General features: G+C 41.4%; 1 protein-coding gene across 1 annotated transcript in view; it reads left to right on the top strand.

Moving 5' to 3' along the window:
* Nucleotides 1-10,000, top strand: part of LOC113825911 (uncharacterized) — a 90,707-nt gene that overhangs the window by 43,379 nt on the left and 37,328 nt on the right. The window lies entirely within an intron of this gene.

The raw sequence follows: 10,000 nt of genomic DNA, 5'->3' as shown, positions 1-10,000 counted from the left end.
AATGATGTGATGATGATTATCATTTTCATCATTAGTAATTGTAGTATTAACATCATTACTATCATTATTATTATTGTCATCATCACCAACACCATCATTATCACAATTATCATTATCATCGTTATCATTATTACTTTTGCCATTGCTATTATCAACAGTATGGAATGACTTATTTCTGTTCATCTTATCTATAATCTTATCCTTATTCTTATTATCTATCTCATTTTTATTCATTGTTCTGTCCTCCTTCCTTATTTAGGAATAAATTTATGACTTTATCTTCATCCACCATCCGCCCTCCCTCATTTTTGTATATTTTATGATTATGCTCCCTCTCTCTCCTTTTCGCGTTTGAGCTATCGTTTTATCTTTATCCTGCCTTTCTTATATTTATTGTTCTACACTCCTTATTTCGTAATTATTTATGCATACCCCTTTTCTCCTTCTATTCTTACCTGTCTCTCATTCATCATGATTTTGCTTTGTTTACATTTACTCTCCCTCGCTGTGGTCGAACCCGCATCCCTGTTTTGAATGGCTTTCGACGCGGCAAATGTTTTATTATTCCGTCCATGTTTTATACTCTCTTTATCCTCTCTTCCATCCCTTGTTCTTTTTTTTTTTATTTCCCTCTTGCTCTCCCTGTTCATTTTCTTATATCTGTCTCTCTTTCTTTGTCTATTTTTTTCTCTCAATCTCTTTCTCTCCCCCCCCTCTCTCTCTCTCTCTCTCTCTCTCTCTCTCTCTCTCTCTCTCTCTCTCTCTCTCTCTCTCTCTCTCTCTCTCTCTCTCTCTCTCTCTCTCTCGCTCTCTCTCTCTCTCTCTCTCCATCCATCTATTTTCTATCCTTCCCTTTCTCCTTTCTTTCTTTTGCACGCATCCTGCTCGGCCCTTCCCTCTCCCTCGTCACCCCCCTCCCCCCTCCCGCCCCCTCGCGATAATAATAACGTTGGTGAAGGCCGTTTGAGCCCTCCCCCCTCCCCCTCCGCCCACCCTTCCTCTTTAACACTCTCCCTTCTCCCTCCCTCCCCCCTTCCTCCTTCGTCCACCCCTCTTTAATTCCCTCCCTCCTTCCCTCCCTTCTTTCTCTCCCTCTTCTTTTTCTCATTAAATTTATCTATAAATATTGGACATTTCCCCTCTCCCTTTCTATCTCCTTCCCAGAAGGAAGAAGAGGAGGAGGAGGAGGAGGGCATGGAGGAGGAAAATAAGGAAGAGGAAGAGGAACGGATGGAAGAAAAGGAGGGAGAAGAAGAGATAAGGAGAAAAGGGATGGAGAGAAGGAAATGAAAGAGAGAGAAAGAGAAGGAAAAGGCAACACGGAGAAAAGAGAAAAGAAAGAGAGAAAAAAGAGAGGAGGGACGAGGAAGACAGGAAGAGCGCAAGAGTAGAAAACAAAAACACGTAATCATGGGAGTCAATATGCGTACACACCCCATCCCGTGATTAGCATATCCCTCCCTTCCCCCTCCCTCCCTCCCTCCCCTTCTCGTCCACCGTCACCCTCCCTCCCACTCCCCCTCTCCCACCTTCCTCCCTCCCCTCACGCTCTCTCCCTTACCCCTTCCTATCTCTTCTCTTCTTCTTCCCTCCCTCCCTCCTTACCCCTCCCACTCCCTCCTCCTTCCCCCTCCACATCACCCTCCTCCCTCCTTCCCTCCCTTCCTCCCCCTGCCCCTCCTTCCTTTCCTCTTCCCTCCCTTCCCTCCCTCCTCCTTCCCCCTCCACATCACCCTCTCCCTCCTTTCTCCCCTCCCCAATTCCCTCCCTCCTCCTTCCCTCCCTTCCCTCTCCCTAATTCCCTCCGTTCCCTCCTTCCCCCTGCCCTTTACCGTCCCCCTTACCCCTCCCTCCCCCTCCCACTCCCTCTCTCCCCCTCTCCCTCTCCCTCCTTCCCTCTTTCCCTCCCTCCCCCCTCCCTCCCCCTCCCTAATTCCCTCCCCCTTCCCTCCCTCCTCCTTCCCCCCCCCTCCCTCCCCTCCCCCACCCTCCCTCTCCCTTCCCAAAAGCCTCCGGACATGCTGAGGAGACGAGGCAAGGGTCGCGGAACAGGAAGGCCGTAAGAGCAAGGAACACAAGGCATGAATATGGGAGAGGGAGGGAGGGAAGAAGGGAGGGAAGGAAGGAGGGAAGGAGGGAGAGAGAGAGAGAGAGAGGGAAGAAGGGAGGGAGAGAGAGAGGGAAGGGGGGAGGGAGAAGGAGAGAGAGAGAAGGAAGAAGGGGGGGGGGAGAGAGGGAGAGAGAGAAAGGAAGGAGGGAGGGAGGGAGGGAAGGAGGGAAGGAGGGAGGGAGGGAGGGAGGAGGGAAGGAGGGAGGGAGGGAGGGAGAGAAGGAGGAGGAAGGGAGGAAGGGAGAGAGGGGAGGAGGAAGGGAGGAAGGAGGGAGAGGAGGAAGGAAGAGAGGAGAGAGAGGGAAGAAGGGAGGGAGAGAGAGAGAGAAGGAGAGAAGGAGAGAGTGAGAGAGAGAGAGAGAAGAAGAAGGGAGGGAGGGAGGGAGGGAGATTCATGAATATGGTAATAATGGTGATGATCGTGGTGATGCAATTGTGGGTATGGATGAGAATGACGATTACGCTGATGATGATTGTTGCAAAAATGTTACTAACCAACAATTACAGTGATGACAACAACAAATAACAAACAGCAATATCACTGATGTTGACAAGGATAATATCATAGCAATGATAACCCATAATTAAAGCAATAACAATGGCGCAAAGAACAACAATTGATAACAAATAACAATTGATAACAATAACGCAAATAACAACAAATAACAACGTCACAATGACAGTGATTAACAATACCACAAATAACAACAAATAAGAACAATTAACAACGTCACAATAACAATGATTAACAATAGCACAAATAACAACAAACAAGAACAACGCCACAAATAACAACAAATAACGTCACAATAACAATAATTAACAACACAAATAACAACAATTAATAACAGCACCACACCTAACAACAATTAGTAACCATACCACAAAAGATAACAATTAATAACAATCAAAAATTCCCCAAGAAATGAGAAGCTCGACTGATTCCTAATTCCTAATTCCGGATTTCCAGTCCAGTGGCTTTTTGCCTTGTGGAAGGGGAAGCTGAAGTAGCAATGGGTTCTGCTAATATTAATGATAACAGTGACCCTGGTAAAGGTGGTGGTGGGGGGGGGGAGGGAGGAGGGGGGAAGGAGGGAGGAAGAGGAGGAGGAGGAGGAAGAGGAGGAGGATGGGAAGGGAGGGAGGGAGAGAGGAAAGGAGGGAGAGGAGGAGGAGGAGGAGGAGGAGGAGGAGGAGGAGGAGGAGGAGGAGGAGGAGGAGGAGGAGGAGGAGGAGGAGGGAGGAGGAGGTGGAGAGGGAGGGGAGGGAGGAAGAGGGAAAGAGGAGGAGGGGGAGGGAGTAGGAGGAGGAGGGAGGAGGGAGGGAGGAAGGGGAGGAGGAGGAGAAGGAGTTAGAGAGGGAGGAAGAGTGGGAGGGGAGGGGAGGAGGAGGAGAAGGGGGAAGAAGAAGAAGAGGGGGTGGAGGAGGGAGGGGAAGAAGAGGAAGAGGAAGAGGAAGGGGAGAAGGAAGAAATGATTGACAATGGTGATAATAATGAATAATCGTAATGTTTATAACGATGAGGAGGAGAAAAAGGAAGATGGTAAAGATCATAAGGATTACGAAGATAGTAATAATGATAATAATAACAATAATAATGACAATAGTAATTATCATGATTACTATTATCATTGGTATTACATTCTTACTTTAGTAATTATTTCATCATTATCATTATCATCATTATTATTTTTATTGTCACATAATAACTGCTATTATCATGACCATCACCATCATCATCATCATCATAACTATCAATCTTATAATAACATCCGCCCTCCCCCCCACCCACCCAACAACCCCCTCCCCCCCCCGTCTCCCACTCACCCACCCATCCAAGCACCCCCTCCCCCTCCCACTCACCCACCCATCCAACCCCCCTCCCGTCTCCCACTCCCCCTCCCCCTCACCCACCCATCCAACCCCCCCCGTCTCCCCCTCCCCCCGTCTCCCACTCACCCCCCCTCACCCACCCACCCATCCTGTCGAACACCCACTGGGAAGTCCTTGGATGGGCGTGGGGGCGTGGGTGTGAATGCATTACCGCCGTTTTTCGAGAGAGATCGCCCCCAAAAACAAAGCAGGAAATATCAAAACGAATAGGAATAGGGGAAAGATAGGATAAAAGGGGAATGAGGAGGAATGAAGAATAAAATAATAGAAATAGGGAGAAGGTCGGATAAAAGGGGAATTGAGGAGGAATGAAGAATAAAAAAACTAAAAAGGGGGAGGAGGAAGGATAAAATAAAATAGAAAGAAGGAGGGAGATAGAGGAGGAGGAAGAATAAAAGGGAATAAAAAGGATGATGATTAAAATGGAATAAAGAGACGGAGAAAGGAAGAGGAGGAAAATAAAAGAGAATAAAAGGGAGGAAAATAGGCATGGGGAAGAAAAACAGAATAGACAAAATGGAGGAAGAATAACCGAGAATAAAGAGGAGGTTGAATAAAAGAAAATAAAAATGAAAGAAGAATTAAAAGATAATAAAAAAGGAAATGAAACAGAAAGAGGAGCAAAATGGAGGAAGCATAAAGTAGAATAAAACGAAGGAGGAAGGAAGAGGGCGAAAAACAAGAGAGAATAAACAGAAGGAGGAGGAAGAATGAAACAGAATAAAATAGGAAGTAGAAAGTTGAGGAAAAATACAAGAGAAAAAATCGAATAAAGGATGGAAGAGGCAGAATAAAAGAGAATAAGAAAGGAGAAAGAAAGTAAAAATGAGGAGGAGGATAAACTAGGAAATGGCAAGAGGCGATAAACAGCTGTTTTTAGGAATTTGTTGAATATTTTATGAATATTTAAAGGATAAACGGATAATGCGGATGCAATGGAAGTGGGAAAAAGTGTAAATAGAGAGGGAGAAAAATGGAGAGGGAGGGAGGAAGGGAGAGGGAGAGAGGAGGTGGAGAGAGGGAGGGAAGAAGGGAAAGGGAGAGAGAGGGGTGGAGAGAGAGAGGGAGAGGGAGAGAGAGAGAGGGAGTGGGGCGATGGAGAGGGAGAGGGAGAGGGAGACAGAGGGAGGGAAGGAGAGGGAGAAAGGGTGAAGGAGAGAGAGGGAAAGGGAGAGTTGGCAAATTTAGAAAAGGTATGAATAAGAATAACTACCTTCAGTATACAAGATATGTATTTACATCTCTTGATATTCATTCTCATTCATGCCTTTTCTACATATACAGAGAAAGAGAGAGGATGTTCTATATATATATATATATATATATATATATATATATATATATATATATATATATATTTATATATATATATAGATAGATAGATAGATAGATTAGATATATAGATAGATAGATAGATAGATAGATAGATGATAGATAGATAGATAGATAGGTAGATAGATAGATAGATAGATAGATATGTGTGTGTATTTAAATACATATAAACACACACACACACACACACATATACATATATAGAGAGAGAGGGGGGCGGGGGGCAACAGCTGAGACAGGCAGAGACAGAGACCGACAGAATGAGATACAGAAACGAGAAAGAATATGAAACAGACAGAAAAAAAATCCCATCAAAGCGGAAGTCATTCGGCAGTTTTAGAAGAATGTGACCCTGGGCAGCGCCAGAGCCGCCCATGCTGGCGCCCCTTCCCCAATGCGTCTGCCTGTGTGTCTGGTTGTCTATCTAGATGGCTTCTTGCTTACCTACCTATCGATCGATCTATCTAATAATCTATCTATCGATCTAATAGCTTATCTATTGATCGATCTATCTAATAATCTACCTATCGAGCTAATAACCTATCTATCGATAAATCTAACAATACTTCTATCTACCTCCTACCTATCAGTCGATCAGTTTATCTATCTACCTTGCTACCTATCAGTCAATCCAACTATCCAACAGTTTATCTAATAAGCTATCTATCTATCCATCGCATTTACCTAGGTATTTTTACATGTTTTTTTTCACATATCTATCCATCCATCTATCTTTCCATCGATGGATCTATCTACCTATCTATTTATCAACATATATACATATCTGTTTATCCGTTCATCTGTCTATCTCTATATCTATTTATCACCCTTTCAATCTAACTTTCTATCACCCTATCTATCTATCTATCTCTATATATACACATAAACAGATACTCCGTTGACAACGCTCTGACTCAGCCATATGCAAATATTTGTCAATCTGACTTTGCTGTTTCTCCTCCTCCCTCGCACTCACAGCCCGTGAAAGCCCCCAACACCTCTACACTTCACACTCGGGTCCTTTACGATCGAAAGCCCCTCAGAGATCCTCCAAGCTGCTTTCACATTTCCTTTGATTTCCAAATTGTGTAAAGGGACCGTCTACCCTGCTTCCCGCTGCTTGAAGGTCCTCGGTTCTTGGTCTGGCTCAGGGGGGAGTGCCGAACAGGGGTCCGTAATGGTCCTGTTTGCGTGAAGCGCTTGTTGGTTTGGGGTCTCTGTGGGAAAGGTGTGTGGGATGAATGCCGATGGGCTTTTTGCTTTTTGTTTTTCCTTGTTTGGGATAATTTCTGCGGTTTATTTGTTTTGTTTTTCCTTGTTTGGGATGTTCTGCGGTTTATTTTTGTTGTTGTTTTGTCCTTATGTGGGGGTGTTGTTTACTTTTATCGTCGGCCTTCTGTAGAAACATGGTTTAACTTCACTTTAAAGTTTTTCCCCAAGTGGAACATTATTTGTCATTTCCTGCTGCTTTATATTCGTTGTCCAGATATTAAAGTCTTCGATGCATTTTCCTCAATCCAAGGTCTCTTTTTCCTTTAAATAACGAAGTCATTTTCTCTGTCGTTCTTCCCTTAATCCGGGCAACCAACTTGGCTATTTGATGTTGTACGTTCGTGTTTCTTGGAACAAAGTCTTCTCAAACCGAATCCATTCTTTATCCTCTGCTCTTAGTATCCTAAACTAGTTTATCCACAACCCAAACCCTTTTTTAAATAGAAAAAAAATTACACATATTCCTTTGATATCTTATCCTCGTCATGGGATGTTATACATATATGGTCTCTGCGTACTGAGGATCCTTTAAAACCCTGCTCATCTTTCGTGTTTCTCAACATCCTCTCTCCCTTTCCTCGTTTGCAACATGTCCGCTCTCTCCCTGGTCCTGTCCTTTCACTAACCGACGTGTGACTTTCCCTTGTATTATTTCCTGGGCTGTGCTTTTACCTCAACAATGCATCACTTTTTTTACGAAGGAAAATTGCAGAGGTTATCAGTGCTATGCGGTACTGCACGGCTGTCCTAATGTGTTTATGTTTTGCCATTTTGCACTATGAAGGAAAAGGCATCTAGGATCACATCTTTGTAATTTGGAAACGTAAAGAATATAAGACGTTGCAGGAATATATACATTTTTTTTTCTTTTTACGGGACAGCTATCCCCTGACTCAATATAAATGCAACATGGTTACGGTGCCATGTTTTACCGCGAAATTGTAAAGTATGGTACATCTCTCGCTTAGCTTTGTTCAGGGGTTGTACATCGTGAGCGAAAGTTGCGCGTGTTTGTGGGGGGAGGGGGTTAAATTGTGTGCCTGGGTATGGGTATTTATCTACATATTCTTCATAGAAAATAACGCTATAATGCAGTCTCATGAATTGTATTTTCTACGACTATGAAGGACAAGTGAGTTTTCTAGTGGTATGCAGATTCGAAAATTTACATTTATTTTTTCAGTAGTTTGCTTCAGGATAGTACAAGATAATACAGAAATACCATTACGCTCATTTTTTCCAGACGTCAAATCTCTAACAGAATTAAGAAAATATATTTAAATATGTATGCAATTTTCACTCCATAATTATCTATTTGTATAACTTTTCCCTTATATACTACAAAAGATCGTTTTGTAATCATGAGTTATACATCATCCGTTATCGATAACAGTAATAGTACAAGCATTAATGATGAACAGTAATGATAAAAAGTAATGATAAACTGTATTGATAGATAGTAATGATAAATGCCAGTGATAAAAAGTGATGATAAACTGTATTGATAGATAGTAATGATAAATGCCAATGATAAAAAGTGATGATAAACAGTAACGATGAAAGTAATGATAAAAAGTAATGATAAAAAGTAATAATAAACTAATGATAAAAAGTAATGATAAACAGTAATGATACAGTAATAATAAACTAATAATAAAAAAAAAAATAAAAAGTAATGATAGCATTGGTAGATAGTAACGATAAATGCCAATGATAAGTACTAATAATAGATAGCAATGATAAATACTAAATTGCTTTTCCATACTGACAGTCGAGGTCCATTCCCACGACAGACAAAATGATTGCGAAAGGATTTATTACGCAAGACCTTCGTAATGAATACTCCGCTGACCTGCATCTCAGCGATCGACATTGCAGCTGTGATTGATTCCATTTGATTTGGATTGTGTTTGTATCTAGGGATCTATAAATATCCTTTCGAACGTACACAAAAAACTAAGAAATGGTCAGATAAGCACAATGAAAATAAGAATTATCTATAAATATCTATAAATATCCTTTCGAACGTACACAAAAAACTAAGAAATGGTCAGATAAGCACAATGAAAATAAGAATTATCTATAAATATCTATAAATATCCTTTCGAACGTACACAAAAAACTAAGAAATGGTCAGATAAGCACAATGAAAATAAGAATTATCTATAAATATCTATAAATATCCTTTCGAACGTACACAAAAAACTAAGAAATGGTCAGATAAGCACAATGAAAATAAGAATTATCTATAAATATCTATAAATATCCTTTCGAACGTACACAAAAAACTAAGAAATGGTCAGATAAGCACAATGAAAATAAGAATTATCTATAAATATCTATAAATATCCTTTCGAACGTACACAAAAAACTAAGAAATGGTCAGATAAGCACAATGAAAATAAGAATTATCTATAAATATCTATAAATATCCTTTCGAACGTACACAAAAAACTAAGAAATGGTCAGATAAGCACAATGAAAATAAGAATTATCTATAAATATCTATAAATATCCTTTCGAACGTACACAAAAAATAAGATATGATTAGATAAGCACAATGATCAATAGAGATGCAGGAAGGAATTGTAAAAATAAATTGTAAAAAAAAAAAAAAAAATCAGATAAGCACAATGAAGAGAGAGATGCAGGAAGGAATGGTATGGCCATAAGTACTCTCTCTCTATCTATATTTGTCTATCTATCTATCAATCTGCCTATATCTATCTATCTATCTATCTATCTATCTATCTATCTATCTATCTATCTATATATATGTATATATATATATATATATATATATATATATATATATATATATATATATATATATATATATATATATATATGTATACACACACGTGTATGTGTGTGTGAGTGTGTGTGTGTGTACCTATCTCTCTCACTCTCTCTTTCTCTCTCTCCCTCCCTTCCTCTACCTCCTCCCTCCTTCCCTCCTTTCTCTCTCCCTCCCTCCCTTCCTCCCTTCCTCTCCCCCCCCCTCGCCCCCGTGGGCATGCAGCGCGGGCAGGGGCCGTGCGAAGCGCTGGGGGCGAGTCGAAGGGAAAAGTGTGGGAGCAGATAAGTGTCCGTCGCACCCTTCTAATGGGGTGTTGGGGTGAGGCAGCTCCAGCGCCTCCCTTCTCTCACTTTTGCTCTCACTCTCATTCTCACTTTCGTTCTTGTTCTTGATGGGTTTTTTCATTCGCACTCTAATTCTTTTCTCCTTCTTGGTCTCATTCTCTCTCTCTATTCTCACTTTCTCGTTCTTGCTCTCTTTTTTTCATTCTCATTCTCTCTCTCACCTTTGCTTTCATTCTTACTCTCACACTCGCTGTCACCCTTGCTCTCACTCTCACTCTCACTCTCACCTTCGTTCGCATTCTTGCTTTT

This window comes from Penaeus vannamei, chromosome 1, assembly GCF_042767895.1.
Source record: "Penaeus vannamei isolate JL-2024 chromosome 1, ASM4276789v1, whole genome shotgun sequence".
NCBI classification, from domain to species: domain Eukaryota; kingdom Metazoa; phylum Arthropoda; class Malacostraca; order Decapoda; family Penaeidae; genus Penaeus; species Penaeus vannamei.
The sequence above is the reverse complement of the archived record's forward strand: the minus strand, read 5'-3'. Positions and strand labels throughout refer to the sequence as shown.